General features: G+C 36.5%; 1 protein-coding gene across 1 annotated transcript in view; it reads left to right on the plus strand.

Annotated features, from left to right (window-relative positions):
* RBM20 (RNA binding motif protein 20) overlaps positions 1–15,970 on the plus strand; it is a 239,826-nt gene that overhangs the window by 137,421 nt on the left and 86,435 nt on the right. The window lies entirely within an intron of this gene.

Consider the following 15,970-nt stretch of genomic DNA (forward strand, 5'->3'; position numbering starts at 1 on the left):
GCCAGGTTCTGTCTCTATCTCCCACATCCGCCCTCTCTTTTCCACTCCCCCTGTAGCCATCCTAGTCAAGGTCTTCATTATCTCTTGCCTAGAATATTATGACAGCCCCATAACTGGTCCTTATGTCTCCAATCTTTCTTCTGTCCAGCTGTCTTTCACACATCGCCTGTGTGTTCCTCCTTGTATGGCTACTTTAGTTGTATTGTTTCTCAGCTAAAGAATTGTCAAGGTCCTATTGTTGCCTACACATAAAGTATAAAGTTGCTGGTGATGGCATTCAAGCCCTCCTACAATGTGACCTAGCCTAATATTTTATATGTTCTCCATTCCAGGCAAAAACTGGATTATTTGCCATCTCCCCTGCTTCCTTTTTGAGGTTTTGTGCTGCCTCACCTCAACCCCAGAACTGATACTTCCTTTACTTTGTTAATTCCTCACATATCATTTTCTCTCCTTTCAAGACCCAGTTTAGGTGGGATTTCTGCTTGAAGCTTTTCCCTGATCCTTGCAATAAAAGAGATTTGTCTTTTGTCAAAGTTCTCATCATACTTTGGATCTTTCTTTTGTGTTTTTTTTAATATTGTCTCATAGTTATTTGTGTACATGTCTAATTCTTTGAATCAGACTATAGAATCCCCCAAGTCAGAGGATGTCTGATTTAATCTTCATTTCTTCAATATCTGGTAGTTCCTTGTACATATGTTGGCAGCCTTTAAGTGAATTACACAAGGCACTGATAATGATGAAAGACAGAATACATTGAACAGAAGAATAAAAGGAGACTTGATGATGTAAACTTTACCCAAGATCACAAAGCTAGTTGGTTGTAGAGCTAGATCTTTTATCTTTTAGTCTGTCTTATTCTGCTGTATCACATTTCTATAATTAAAAACATTTCAACTCTCGTCCCTTGGGTGGATTACAATGATTGGGAAATGTTTCTTTTCTACATGGTCTATAAAAGTTATGTTCTGGGAAAACCCCTTTGATAGGGCCCACAAACTCTGAATGTTTGTCTCAGTAACAGCATCCATCCTTTGATGTCCCTTGGCCCTAACTACTTTGGCTTTAGGGCATCCAGTTGGATTTAGACTGAGATCCACAAGACAGCCACTCCCTGTTGTAGTAGCCAGTTACTCAACAAGGATTTATTAATCACTGTCTATGTCCTAGGCAATGTGTTAAGACATTGATTATGAAATGTTAATCTTGTTAACCAAATAATTTTAGAATTAAAATCGCAGCTGATTCAGTTCATTATCAGGGAAAAGCTATCAAGTAATATGGCATAAAAGATTCACTTCATATAAATATAGAAGCTCACTCTCAAACATGTAAAAAAGTATGGTCATTTAAAAATGGATAAAATAGGAGATAATTAGACTTATTACAAAATGATTATTCATCAAAATAAGTACTGTTAGAATATCATAAATAGTGAAACACTGGTTCTTTAAAAATACTATTTTGTAATTTGTAAAAACTTGATTTACAAGAAAAACCTCATAAAAAAAGAAAATGACTGACTCACATGGCGATTTCCCCTCGTTCAGTATATAACCACCAGGTGGTGATATCAACCAGCTGGCATGAAGTATCAAGGTTATCGATGTTTTGTTTTGTTTTTTCCTACTCTGTTTCAAAAAAGAAAGTACAAGATGTAAAACCAGTAAGGTGGACTGCTTGACTTTAGGCAAATAGTATAATGAGTCTGGGCAATAACTAACTTGGAAAACAAAGTGGAGCTTCACACCTATTTAAATATTTTCAGAACTCCACACCAGAGTGTGAGGAAGCAGGTTTATGAAGTAGTTTGAATTCCCTAGCAAAAGGAAAGAATGTTTTTGGATTTCTTTTCTGGGCTTCAATGATCTCATCTGTAAGATGAAGGTAGATAAATTTCTAAGATTCTTCTAATTCTAACTTTTTTTGGATCATTTTAGATGACATTGCAGCTTTAAGACAGTACTCCAAACCAACAAATAGTATCACAAAAATGTTTTGGCTATTTTTCACATTCCAGTAAATATCTCACAAAAACAATGTTTGTTTGATTAAAAGTAATTGGCTGTCCCAATAGATTTATAATGGAGAGAGCCATCTACATCCAGATAGAGGACTATGGGATCTGAATATGGATCACAACATAGTATTTGCATCTTTTTTGTTGATTATGTTGTCTGCTTGCTTGTTTTTTCCCCCTCTCTTTTTTTCCTTTTTGATCTGATTTTTCTTATGTAGCATGATAAATATGAAAATATGTTTAGAAGAATTGCATATGTTTAAGAATTGCATATGGATTTCTTGTTACTTAGGGGAAGGGGTGGTGGGAAGGAAGGGAGAAAAATATGGAACACAAGATTTTGGAAAGGTGAATGTTGAAAATTATCTTTGCATGTATTTTGAAAAATAAAAAGCAATTATAAAAAACTAAAAGTAGTTGGCCGTATGTTCCTGGATAAATCACTTCCTGTCCTCTGCAAAATGAAGGACTTTGGAATAAATGATCTCCAAAGCTCCTTCCAGCTCATTCTAATGTCTGTGAATCTGTCTGGTTCTAGATGAGTACTGTGAACAATAGAAAAATTTTTTCCCTAATTTCTATCCAGACAACAACCATTCCCTGTTTCAACAGCAATGATTAAATTAAAATTAAACCCTGTCTGAACTCTATGAGAACCCCTATTGTACACTATTTGATTTGTTAAGAAAGAGAATAAGATTATTCAATTACTTTTCTAGTCCTCTCACTTTTTCCCATTTCAAAATTCTAAAATTTCTAAAATAAAATAACATAAAGAAAAATCCAGGAGCATGGGTGGAGAAAAGAGGTGGGAAATGAGGATTATATAATACCTCCTTCTTTCCTCTATTGGTTTCCAAGTACTTTCACTTTTATTTTAAAAATCAAATACTTTATAAAAGACTCAACAATGAACTCTACTTTCTTAGGAACTATTTAGATTTCAGTAAATTAAATTCACCGGTAAAGCATAATAATTTTCAGTAACTTTTAAAAAATATTCTTTAATTCCTTGTTTTCCCCATATGATTGTAGTTAGTATATGCTCCATTTTGGTTCTGTTTTTTTTTTTTTTTTTTTTTTTACTCTGTACTATTTCATAAAGATCTTTCTAGGTTTATTTGTATATCTTGTATGCCTTACTTGCATTGTGGCATACCATTACCTAAATGTAACATAATTTATTTCACCATTATGCTATTGAACACAGGTTATGCTAGTTTTCAAAAAATATATATATTTATCTATGGGTGTATATATATATATATATATATATATTGCTGCTGCTATGAAAATGTTTGAAAAGACAGTTTTATTTTAATAACCCTTTCATTATTTCCAACAATTGAATTATATTATCAAAAGATGATTATTTTTGTAACTTTTACTTTGTACTGCCAGATTTCTTTGCCATTGAAAGAAAAATAGGCGATGATTTGTTTAGAAATTATTTAACAAAATGGGTATTTCCTAAAAGTTTATTACTCATAAATGAGATGACATCTGTGTTAGAGTGATAATACAGACACCTTATTCATTGTATTTTACTGGAATGTTGAATGGTGGAATGTTGAAATGGAAAATACATATAAGAAGTTAATTCATTGGTAGTCGGAAATAGAAGAATCTCCTTAGGACCCATCAACTCTCCTCAATACAAATTTCCACCACACACTTACTATCTAAAAAACTATGTACTAGGAATTGTGGACAAGAGTCCCTTCATATAATAATATGAAGTCCAGGGAGCTTCTGACTTAAATACTGGGGAGATTTGTCTCTTCTGTTTACCTCCACTATTTAGTAATACATGTTCTCTAAATTGATGATCATATGATAAGTTTGCTAGCACTTCAGAGAAATTAAAAGTAATTCCCTTCACCCTGAACTTACATATCTTAGCAAAATTTATTGATTTTTTTGTCATTCTTTGGACCTTCATTAGAGGATCAGAGGACAAACACACACGTAGGGATGGCAGATTTTTCTTCCAGCAGGAAGCATGAAATTTGTAGATTGAGTATCACAATAATTACATGTGCCATTTCAGTATCAACAATCCCAGATCAATAAAAACACACAAAAACCTTTTCTTTCCTTTTATACACAGAAAAATCCCATCTGTGATGTGTCAGGGAAAATGTTATTTGTGATGTTTCACCAATTTTCCTTGATTAAGAGTTTTAGGACTCGGTATTATAGCATATCAAGAGAGAAGGGTAGGGAGATGAAGTATTATTTATTGCCTCAGCTCCCAGATCTCTGCTTTGGAATTTTTGGAGTTTATAAATGGTTGAGAGAACAAAGGAAGGAAAAGAATAAGGTGATGGGAGAGGGAAGAATCTGCCTCACCTCATTACTGACCCTGGAGTCTTCACTGAATACCTGCTGCATGTGTCCAGCCCTTTACTAGGCAATGCTTTGGGAGAATACGAAGAAAGCTGATGATACAGTATTTACCTTTAAGAAGCTTATGTTGTCCCCAGAAAATGAGACTAACTGTGCTGGTTCAACAAACATTTACCCAGCATCTTCAGTGTGCATAGATCTTTTTTTAGTGAAAGATTCAAAAAAACCAAAGATCAATTGTTAAGGATTTAGTGTCATTGTGGCAAATCTCTGGTAGTTTGTGCTTGTTGTTGTGCTGTTTGACATTTTTTTAATCAATGATTTGAATAAAGACATATATAATATATTCATCAAATTTTCAGATAACGCAAATTTTAATAGAATAGCTAGCACATGATTAGGACTCAAAAGAATCTTGACAGGTTGGAGCATTAGACTGAATTTAATAAAATGAAATTCTGCAAAAATAAGTGCAAAATCTTAGACTTAGTTACCAACAAATTAATTCCACAAATATTTGATGAGCAAAACATGGATATATGGCTGTTGTGAAAAGTATCTTGGAGTCTTAGTGAAGAGCAAGCTCAAAATAGGTTAGCAGTGTGATATGTTAGCCAAAAAACCTAATGCCAACTTAAGGTGTATTAAGAGGGGAATACCTTATGAATGTTATGACAACTTCGTTTTCTATAAGAAACTATCAGCAAAATGATTTTAGAAAGGCCTAGAGAGATTTACATGAACTGGTGCTAAGCAAAGTGAGTAGAACCAAGAGAACATTTTACATGACAACAAGATTATATGGTGATCAATTCTGACTGAAGTGGCTCTTTTCAACAGATTCAGGCCAGTTCCGATGCTCTTGTGATGGAGAGAACCATCTGCACCCAGAGAGAGGACTAGGGAATGAGTGTGGATAACAACATAGGATTTTCACTTTGTTGTTGTTGTTTGCTTGTATTTTGTTTTCTCTCTCATTTTTTTCCTTTTGGATCCTTTTCTTTTTTTTATTTAATAGCCTTTTATTTACAGGTTATATGCATGAGTAACTTTACAGCATTAACAATTGCCAAACCTCTTGTTCCAATTTTTCACCTCTTACCCCCCACCCCCTCCCCCAGATGGCAGGATGACCAGTAGATGTTTAATATATTAAAATATAAATTAGATACACAATAAGTATACATGACCAAACCGTTATTTTGCTGTACAAAAAGAATCAGACTCTGAAATATTGTACAATTAGCTTGTGAAGGAAATCAAAAATGCAGGTGGGCATAAATATAGGGATTGGGAATTCAATGTAATGGTTTTTAGTCATCTCCCAGAGTTCTTTCTCTGGGCGTAGCTGGTTCAGTTCATTACTGCTCCATTGGAAATGATGTGGTTGATCTCATTGCTGAGGATGGCCAGGTCCATCAGAACTGGTTATCATATATTAATGTTGTTGAAGTATATAATGATCTCCTGGTCCTGCTCATTTCACTCAGCATCAGTTTGTGTAAGTCTCTCCAGGCCTTTCTGAAATCATCCTGTTGGTCATTTCTTAGAGAACAATAATATTCCATAATATTCATATACCACAATTTATTCAGCCATTCTCCAACTGATGGGCATCACTCAGTTTCCAGTTTCTAGCCACCACAAAGAGGGCTGCCACAGACATTCATGCACATACAGGTCCCTTTCCCTTCTTTATAATCTCTTTGGGATATAAGCCCAGTAGTAACACTGCTGGATCAAAGGGTATGCACAGTTTGATAATTTTTTGAGCATAGTTCCAAACTACTCTTTTGGATCCTTTTCTTGTGCAGCATGAAAATTGTGGAAATATGTATAGAAAAATTCCACATTTTTAAACATACATTGGATTACTTGCCATCTAGGGGAGGAAGTGGGGAAAGGGAGGGAGAAAAAAAATTTTGGAACACCAAGTTTTGCAAGGGAGAATGTTGAAAACTATCTATGTATATGTTTTAAAAAATAAAAACTTTAAAATAAAAAAGAGGGGCATACCTTCACGAGAACATGGAAGTGATAATCCTACTTCACTCTGCCCTTGCCAGACCTCATATGAAGCAGATGGTCAGTTCTGAGCATCATGATTTAAGAAGGCAATTGATAAGCTCAAGAGTGTGTAGAGGAGAGCAGTTAGAAAAAAATGATGGCCCTTGAGTTCATTACATATGAATATTAGTTAAAGGATTTGGGCATGTTGAGTCTGGAGAAAAAAAAAAGATTCAGCTGCCATCAAGGGCTAAGGCCTGGGAGAGAGTAAATATATTTTATTGGCTGGTGGGGAAGATAAAACCAAGAACAAGGGGTTGGAAGTAGTAAAGAGGTCAGGAAAAAATTTCTGTTGGTTTGAGCTGTCCCAAAATAGGAAAGCTTGCCTTAAGAGTTTAAGGGTTACCTCTCTTTGGGTGTCTTCAAGGAGAAGCTGGATGACCACCTGTCTAGTATGTTGGGGTGAGGTTTCTTTCTTGTATAGTTTGGACTAGATGTCCCCTTTGATTCTTTCTAGTTCTCAAAGTCTGTGATTCAGTGAAAGATAAAGTTCTTATATTTAGAAAGAATAGTTAGAAAGCAACAAATTTAGAGCTGCAAGGTGTATCAGAGATCAGCCAGACCAAATTTTTCATTTTATAAAAAAAGAAGCTGAGATGTAAGGAGGCTGAAACTTTCCCCAAGCCTGTGACAAGGAGAACCAATGTCTTCTGCTGCCAAATTCAATTCTTTTCACTATTCAAAACTCTCGCTCACTCTTTGGAGTCAAAAAAGAGATGGATTTAAATACTGCTTTTTCAGTCACTTTAAAGGAGCGTAGTTACAGCTTCTCTGAACCTTATGTTCTTTGTCTGTAAAGTTGATTTCATACTCTCTAGCAACAGCCTTACCTGGTTGTTGTGAGGATCAAATGAGATGATGCATATAAAATACTTTAAAAATTTTTACAGATGTTACTTGTCATTTATCATCAAGGGACAGAATGGGTATCAATTTTTAAAGTGTGCTAATGGCTCCTATCAGTGTGGATAGAGTAGCTAGAGAAGTCTTAATGATGGAACTGTAACTAAGATGATTCTAAGGACCAACGTAGATGACTTTATTTCTTTCTGGGATCTCCTTCCTAAAGAGTATCCAAAGAGAATAGTCATGGCAATTAAAATAAAAAAAAATGAGACTCACTATGTTTTAAGTTTACGTAAGCAATTTCTTTTAAAAAAAAAAAACTGTTTAGTCAATTCAAGTTCGAAAAGTAAAATTTAAAGAAAAATATATGTGCATATGGATGTATCAGAGAATTTAGACCAAACATATCATATCTCTCAAGGATCACAAAATTTGGTTAACAGTTGTTCTGGACCCCTATATTCAGAATATGTGTGTGTGAATCCACTATGTACTGAGATCTGTGCTATGTGTTTGTATGTGTGTGTATGTATGGTATAAGGAGATAGAGAAGTAGACTGTAAGCTCCATGAGGACACTTCAAATCTAATCTTTGTATTTCCCTCAACACCTATAGAGTACTCTATACACGGTATGTGCTTAGTAGATATTCACTGAATGAATGGTTATACTGTTAAGAAAGCATATAGCAACAAAACCTCTTTTTACTTTAGGAAGTATTAAGAAAAATATTATATCATTGTCCTGCTCTAAAGTCCTCACTCTTAATTTGAATGAAAGGTCTAATCTATATGGCTTGGATATAAAAAGATTAAGATCAAGAATGTGGAAGCATCTAACACTAAGATTTTTTTTAAATATACATTTACCATAAAGGAAATGCTCTTTAAGTCTGTAATAAATTCATGAAAAGAGGCTGTCATGCAGTTTATTTTCACACAAAAGATTTAACCTTGCCTTGAAGAAGCTTAACATCTAATGGAGGAAATTTAAAGAAGGACCCTTAATGCTTATTTAGTCTAACATCATTATCATTCACAGATAAAGTGATACCCAAAGAGATGATATACCTTATTGACAATACATTCATTATAAAACTAGAAATTAAACCTGCTGCCTCCCAGGTTGGTGCTTAGTACATAATGCTGTTTTATCATTTTAAGGAGTCCAGACCACTGGGGCCAAGACTTATCCTTTAAAATATTCTTTGTTGGGCATTTTGAAAATCTGAGATTCTTTTTGCTGTGGATCCACGCAGTGGACCATAGGGAAAGAGTAGAAAAAGATACACAATGTCATGAAACTATCAAGAATCTGGTTCATTAAGGGAAGCTATACCTCCTATTCGATGGGCCTTCCACAGGGCTTTGTGATGGGGTTTTAAAAATAAAGGCAGTGACAAAGGCAGCAGGGATGTCTATTTCTAATAGGAACGGGGACACTGCTATGCAATGGGACCCTGCTGGCCACATATTGAATTCGTTTTAAAATGTATTGTTATCTATGTCTTATTGTGGTTTTATTTTTATTTTGCTAAATATTTCCCAATTACATTTTAGTTCAGGCTACACTCAAGAATGTTGTAGGTCACGTAGGCCAAAGGTTTGACATCTCTGATCTCCAGAATATTATAGCCAAGGCATTCTGGAGCCAGGCAGAGAGTGAAGGCATGGCTGTCATTCCAAGGGAATTAAAGCCTGCTAAATCATTTGCATAATCAATCTCCGATTCGAGTTACAGCCACCTCCCAATGCTCAAGTTCTTTAAGTAGATAATTTTGTATGGCCCTTGAATAGTATTATAAATATACAAATGGGAAAAAAAATATCCGAATGGCCCTTGGCAGAAAAAAGGTTCCCGACCCTTGTCCTAGGGGGATATGGACACTGCCTTTACTGAAGCCTGAGTATGTGTAGGGACCAGATAATGAAGGGATTTAAACATCCAAAGGTCTTTGTATTTGTTCTTAGAGGCAATAAGGGACCACTATGATCTATAGAATGAGGGAGTGGGGTAGGGAGGGCGCTGATCAGACAATTTAAAATCAGTTTGACAGATGAATGGAGATTAGATTGGAATGGGAAAAATTTGAAGCAGATCAGCTAATCAGTAGGCTATTGCAGTAGTCTAGGCAAAAGATAATAAGAACCTGCCCCAGAATATAGATATTCTGATACAGGTATCAGAGGAAAGTAGAGGGCATATATGAGAAATATCCATGAAGAAGAAAGTCTGGTTGATTAGTAAAATGATGATATTCTTAATAGTAAAAGAGAAGGTAGAGTTTGAGAGGAAAGATAATGCGTTTAGTTTTGGGCATGTTGAATTCAAGATATGCATGGAATATTTAGTATACAAATGTGTACAAGGCAATTGGAGACAGAACACTTGGAGTTGAGGAGAGAGGTTAAAACTAATACTATTTTTGGAGGGAAAATTGGGTTTTGTGAGTTTTATTTATCCTGCATTTTAATTGGTCCATTTCCTTCAAAGTTTTTCAATCTCTGAGCAGACAATCTGATGTCATAGGAAATCATTCATCAAAAGGTACCAGAGAAAAGATTCTTAGGGATTGAGAAGGCTAAATGACCCTTGAAGTCCATCCACAATGGAAAAACAAAAATCAAACAGCCTCTGCCTTCAAGAGACTTACATTCAATCAAGGAAAACAACACATACCCATAAAAGAAAACACAAAATACATACAAACCAAATGTTCATTTGCTTTGTGAAAAATTCATCCCATAGACTGAATAAATTGAATAATTTTGATTTTTACTTTACTTGTGGTTAGTGAAGTTACCTATCTTCGATTTAGCAGTCCCAGGACTGCATATTCTCACTGCAGAATTCGTTCTCACTAGAAGTTCCCTTCCCTTTGCCTGGTCCAGCCTAGATTCCCTCTCAAACCTGGAGACCAGTTTACATTTTGAGAATCTTTCTGGCTGTCTTGTTGATTATCGCCAGTTCTCATTGAGTTTTCTCAGGCTCTGTCCAGTTATTTCATGTCAGCTTCTCAGAGAATTTACATCTGTCTCTACTGGGATCTCATCCAGGGACTTTTTTCCTTTGATTTTCTTCCTCCCAATGAGAAAAATACCCGTCTGGAAACAGAAATCTGTATGTCACCTGTGTGAACTTGGGCAATTCATTTAATCTCTCAAGGCCTTCATCTTTAAAATAAGGGGGCTGGATTAAATGAATTCTAAATTCTCTTAATCTATGATATAATCTATCCTATCATTGATCTTTCTGCCTTCTATTCTAGATCTATAATCCACTCAGGGGTGGAAGGGACAATGTCATGTCTCTCTAACATCTGTCTGATTCTAGTTGGAAGAGCACAGATTGAGACATCTCTAAGGGATCTTAGAGCCAGTCCAACCTTGTCATTGTACTGAGAAAGCTGAAGACTCGGAGAAATCCAGGGGTTTCCTGATTTCCAGTCCTTTCCACTACACTGTGCTCTCCTTTGAGAATCAGATTATTGAGCTTTTAAACTTCCATTCTCCTGTTTTTTCTTGTTGCAGTGTGCCTGTGATCTCTTTTAAACAGGAAAACCTGCCTGGGCTGGTGGATATTAGTGAGGAGAACTAGTCTACACCAATTTCTCCCTTGCGGCATTTCTTTTCAAGCCCTTCTTTCTAAATAACTTTAGACAAAGAAGCAAAACCCACCAGAAAGAGCGGAAACCTGGTGAAATGATTGCTCCCTTTCCTTTTCTTCAACTTTGGTACCTAGGTGCAGGCTGTGGGAGCAGGGGCCCAAACAGGAGAGATGAATGTTGGGGATCATCAAAGGAGAACATGGGCAGCAGCAGAACAGCTTTATACCTGCTCACTCCACAAAGGGGCAGCTAGCTCCCCCGCCCTCCCCCATGGCATTCCTAGTGGTTTTGTCTGCAGGGCCTCAGGGGACTGGCTGGCTCTGTTCCCAGGGCATTTAATCCTCTCCTTCAAGAGCCAAAATTTATCTGGCCCCAAGCCCCTGGAACTTTGTCAACACCCCCCAGCCTTCCTCCTCCCCTGGTGTTTGCAATGTTAGGAATTAACATTGTGCCCCTCAATGCATGGCGACGTGCTTTGGGGCAAACTAATCCTCTCCAAAGGACTTGGGGGTGGGGAGGTGTGAGTGATAACCTTCTCCCTCTCTGTCTCTCTGTTTCTTTCTATCTTTATCTATCTCTGTTTCTTTGTCATCTCCCCTCTGTTTTTCTCTCTCCTTCTCCCTCTCTATCTGTCTCTTTCTGTGTCTTTCTCTTTCTGTTTGTCTGTCTGTCTCTGTCTACTGTCTCTGTCTATCTATCTGTCTCTCCTTCTCCTGCTTTCTCTCTCTCCTCTCCCCCTCCTTTTCCCTCTCCTTCCCTCCCTCTCTTCCTCTCCCTCCCTCTTTTTCTCTCTCCTGTTTCTTGTCCCCCCCCACATGTGTGTCTTTCTGAATAGATGTGTCCACACAGACATATTTAAAGCCAAATAGGATGTTATATTTGACCCTAGAAATGTCTGCCCAGTTCATTCCACGTGAAATTATATAGTTAGTTCAATAATTCCAGCCTTGCTGAATCTATGTTAAAGAGCCCTGTAAATAATCAATCTTACTTCATTGTTTCAGAGATTTGGGATTTTTTTGGTATGTTGACTCAGATCACAACTTTTCTTCTTTCTATGCCTTGAAAAATCTGTCACCTTGCAGCCATCCTGAATGGATCTTTTCAAACTTAATTAGGTAGGCCTTCACATGACTGACTTGCTAGTCCCATGTTCCATCTTGGTAAGACTTTATTGGAGTATGATTATGTTTGTAACTATATATGTATAGTATATATACATAGTAAAGAAAATCTATTTCTGCAAGGAAGTTTTTATTTATATAGGTTGTTATTTAGTTGGGTCTGACTTTTTGTGATTTTATGGACCACAGCACATCAGTACTGTCCCTGGGGTTTTCTAGGCAAAGATACTGGAGTTATTTGCCATTTTTTCTTCATTAGACTTAGATGTGCTCAGGGTCCAGCAGTTAGCCTGGGGTTAGATTTAAACTCAAATCTTCCAGGTCCATCTTCCTGCACTGATTTATATACAAAATGCCATAGGTATGATAAATTGGATCATTTTTCAGAGTAGTTTTTACTGGAAGATATGTGTTTCCCATATATATACAGACAGACACATACACAGAGAAAGCTTCCCTTTGATAACTCACTAGCAAGAAAGTGACCCTGCTTTAATTGCTATGCTTGGAGGCTTTGCAAGAATACCACAAACTGCGATAGGATTTATCAAGTTGGAAAGGCTTCAAATTTAGGTCCAAAGATAGATTGTATATCTGTCATATGAGGATCAACCCAGCTAAGTTAGGAGAGATCATCACCAAAAGATTAAACATATTTTAGATAAAATTTTTTGGGGCTTTTATGAAGATTTTCTACAGGAGTCCAGAATGATTTGTGATCTTTTTATGGATGAAGAGAGTACCCATACTAACAAAACTACCAAACTCTTGAAGAGTTGAAAAGCATGTGCATATACACTCATAGTTCAAACATGTTTTTACCATTAAGTCAAGTGTTTCCCACTCAATCAGAGTTTCTGCTGGAAATGTTTTCATTATGGAGAAGCAAATGCTTACTGATTGCCCTCAGTGTATAAGACAAAGCTCTCAGTATTGTAGAAGATTGAGGGCAGACTAAGACAGAACCTTTCATTCAAGTGGCTAATGACATTAAGCCAAATATGACAATGGCCAAATGGCCCAGATAACCCATTCTATTGTAAAAGATCAGAGGAGGTAGAGATATATCCCTATAGGGGTTTGAGAGTAGTCTGATCAGTACAAAGTGCAATGCAAACAAAAGGAAGGGATTATTCTTTTTTCAGTCTGTTAAAAATTTATTTTACTGGCCGACCCCCCTGAATTCTAGGAAAGGCTGCACTTCATTTCTTCCAAATCTAAGATCTTGCCAAACCCCTGTGGGGATCTGAGAGTTGTTTGATTAGTACAAAGTGCAATGCAGACAAAAGTAAGGGATTATTCTTTTTCAGTCTGTGTTAAAAATTTTTATTGCCAACCACCTGTATTCATAGAACAGGCTGCATCTTATTTATTCCAAATCTAAGAACTTGACAAGACTTTCTTGACACAGTGGAGACAGGTACTGTTCAGAGCATAATATTCCAAGGTATTCCCTACCCATTGGCAAACACTCTTAGCTAACCAGGATTGGGGTAAGCATTGCTTGCCCATGATGCAGATTCCCTAAGTTAATTCATCTCATCATTCCTCTGGGTGGCCTGAAAAAGAGCCAAAAAATAAAGCCAGGTATGATCGAACTGAAGATGGGAGAAGGGAGAATGGAATTCTCCCTTTTTAAAGACCAAATTGGAAATCTGGGTACAGAGGGTTTTGAAGAAGGGCTGCTCCCAGATTGCTGTTCATTCTCTGCTTCCTGCTGTGGACCTGGATTAAGAAATCACTTTTCTTCAGTTCTCTCTTTTGCAAAGTCTGGAGCTGGGTGTGGTGGGCAGCCATTTTCTGCTAATGACTTGCAAAATGCTTGGAAGACAGAAAAAAAAATATTTCATTGATGTTAAGTTCCTAATTATGGTTATCAACACATCGTAATTAGGAAGAACCCCAAGCTGGTTAATTGAACCCTGAACTTTGGCTTCCTTTTAGAAAGAACTCTTTGAATTCTGCATGGGGACTTTGCAGTCAGTCTATTTTGCTGGTTGATAAGAAAAGCCAAATTGCTAGGGAAGATGCTCACTCCATTTAGTCACTGCTTTAAATACCATTGCCACTTGGGATTTTCTCCTTTTCATGAGGACCTTTCAAACAGTGAGCTTGCTGCTCTGTTGTACACAATACAGCCATGCTATTGGTTGCATGTGGTTTTCTGTAAGCCTTGGTAGCAGCCTCATAAAATGTAGCACCTGTGGGCTGTTAATGACTCAGTTCAGGAGACAGCATTGTACAGAACTGGATTTGGAGGTCAAACACCAGGATTCAGATTCCGGCGCATCACTGAACTTCACAGTTTCCTTACTTCTACAACAAAGGTGTTGAACCAGATGATTTCTCAGAGACCTTTCAATTTTAATTCTATGGTGCTAGGATCTTATAAACTTACCCTTAAAGAGAAAGATTGCTCTCTGAGACGCAGAAGTTTCTAGGCAAGCACATGCTATAATTTGATTTTAAAACAAACAAAATGTTTCTGCTCAAGGAAATTTTTTTTTTATCATCAAGCCAATGGAAAGTGTTTACAGCTAATAAAATATATCAAAATGGCATGCATTTTGGGGGAGGAAGGTTATATGAATCCTGGTGTTGCTGCAGAAGTTATATAAGAAATTATATATAGAAAATATAAGTTAGTTTTATATATATATATATATAACTAGATATAAGCAAATATATGTATATATAGCATATATATGTTAGGACCCTTTTGTTTTAGTGAGCTGATGTCCCTATACTTAGCTGGTTCATGCAGCAAAAATTGAGGATAATTGAAAGCCAGTCTGTATGTTCTATTAATATCCATGTACATTCCATCTGAATTAAATGCTGGATTAGTCAGTTCTTAAACCCTTATTAAATATCACACGAAAAGACCAAAGCAAAGTCCTTCACATGTTGGATGGGACCCTGAGCTGGAATCCTGAGAAGATTTTATGGTAGGAAATGGACAAGATAAATTCACATGGGATAAAGTTTCAATCTGCATTGCACTTTCACTAGTAAAGAAAAGATCACATAGGAATCTACTCATGGTCAACCCATCAAAATAACAGCTACTTGCCATAAGATACAAATCTCTTTCCTAAAATCTCTGGCAAATTTACTTTTTGAGCAATGCTTAGGTTAGTAACATTTTCCTTTCCTCCCAGGTCAGGTGTTGCTTCTTCTCTGATCCTTACTGTGTGAACCAAAAGCTCTACCTGCTCTACCCCCAGTCACCTGCCCTCCATTCACAAGCCTTCCCAGGGAGGGGTGCTGTTTCAAGCTTTCTTACTGCTGCTCTCCCAATGTTTGCTTTGGCTAATGTCTAACACACTGGCTTGGAGAATGAGCATTCAAGTCGAGGCTTGAGTTTTTGTGGTCTTTTTTTTTTTTTTAAATATGTGCTATTACATCATTTAGATTGCACAGTTGCATCAATATTTGGAGAGTGTTGCAAAGGTTTTGTTAATTATAGATCTTCACACACTTTTACAGACTCTAGAGTTTCAACCACCCTCAAACTTATGGAATAACCAGAGGGTTAGTTAGTGATGGTGGATATGTGTGTGTGTGTGTTACATTTCAAGGAGACATTTCAGTTGAAGAGATAAAGCACTGTTAAAGATTTGGGTTGATCTTGTATTGCAAGTCATTAGGCATGTAAGAAAATCTTATAATGAGTACAAAATCACTCAAAGAAATAGATTCATGGGAGAGTGCTTAAATTATAACTCTGGATTGAAATCAGTGAGTTCAACCCCTTCAGCAAATAATGAGGAAATTAAAACCCAAGAAGTTGAATGATTAGCCAAAAGTTGTACAGTAAGTCCATTGGGAAAGCCTGTCTGCCTATTGCCATATTTATTTCCATCTAAGAAATAGCTTTGCAAAAACCAACCCAGTTTTCCAATTAGTCTGGGAACTATCAAGCAATTAATTAATAAACATTTATTAAATACC

Source organism: Sarcophilus harrisii, chromosome 2 (assembly GCF_902635505.1).
Source record: "Sarcophilus harrisii chromosome 2, mSarHar1.11, whole genome shotgun sequence".
In the NCBI taxonomy this organism is placed as follows: domain Eukaryota; kingdom Metazoa; phylum Chordata; class Mammalia; order Dasyuromorphia; family Dasyuridae; genus Sarcophilus; species Sarcophilus harrisii.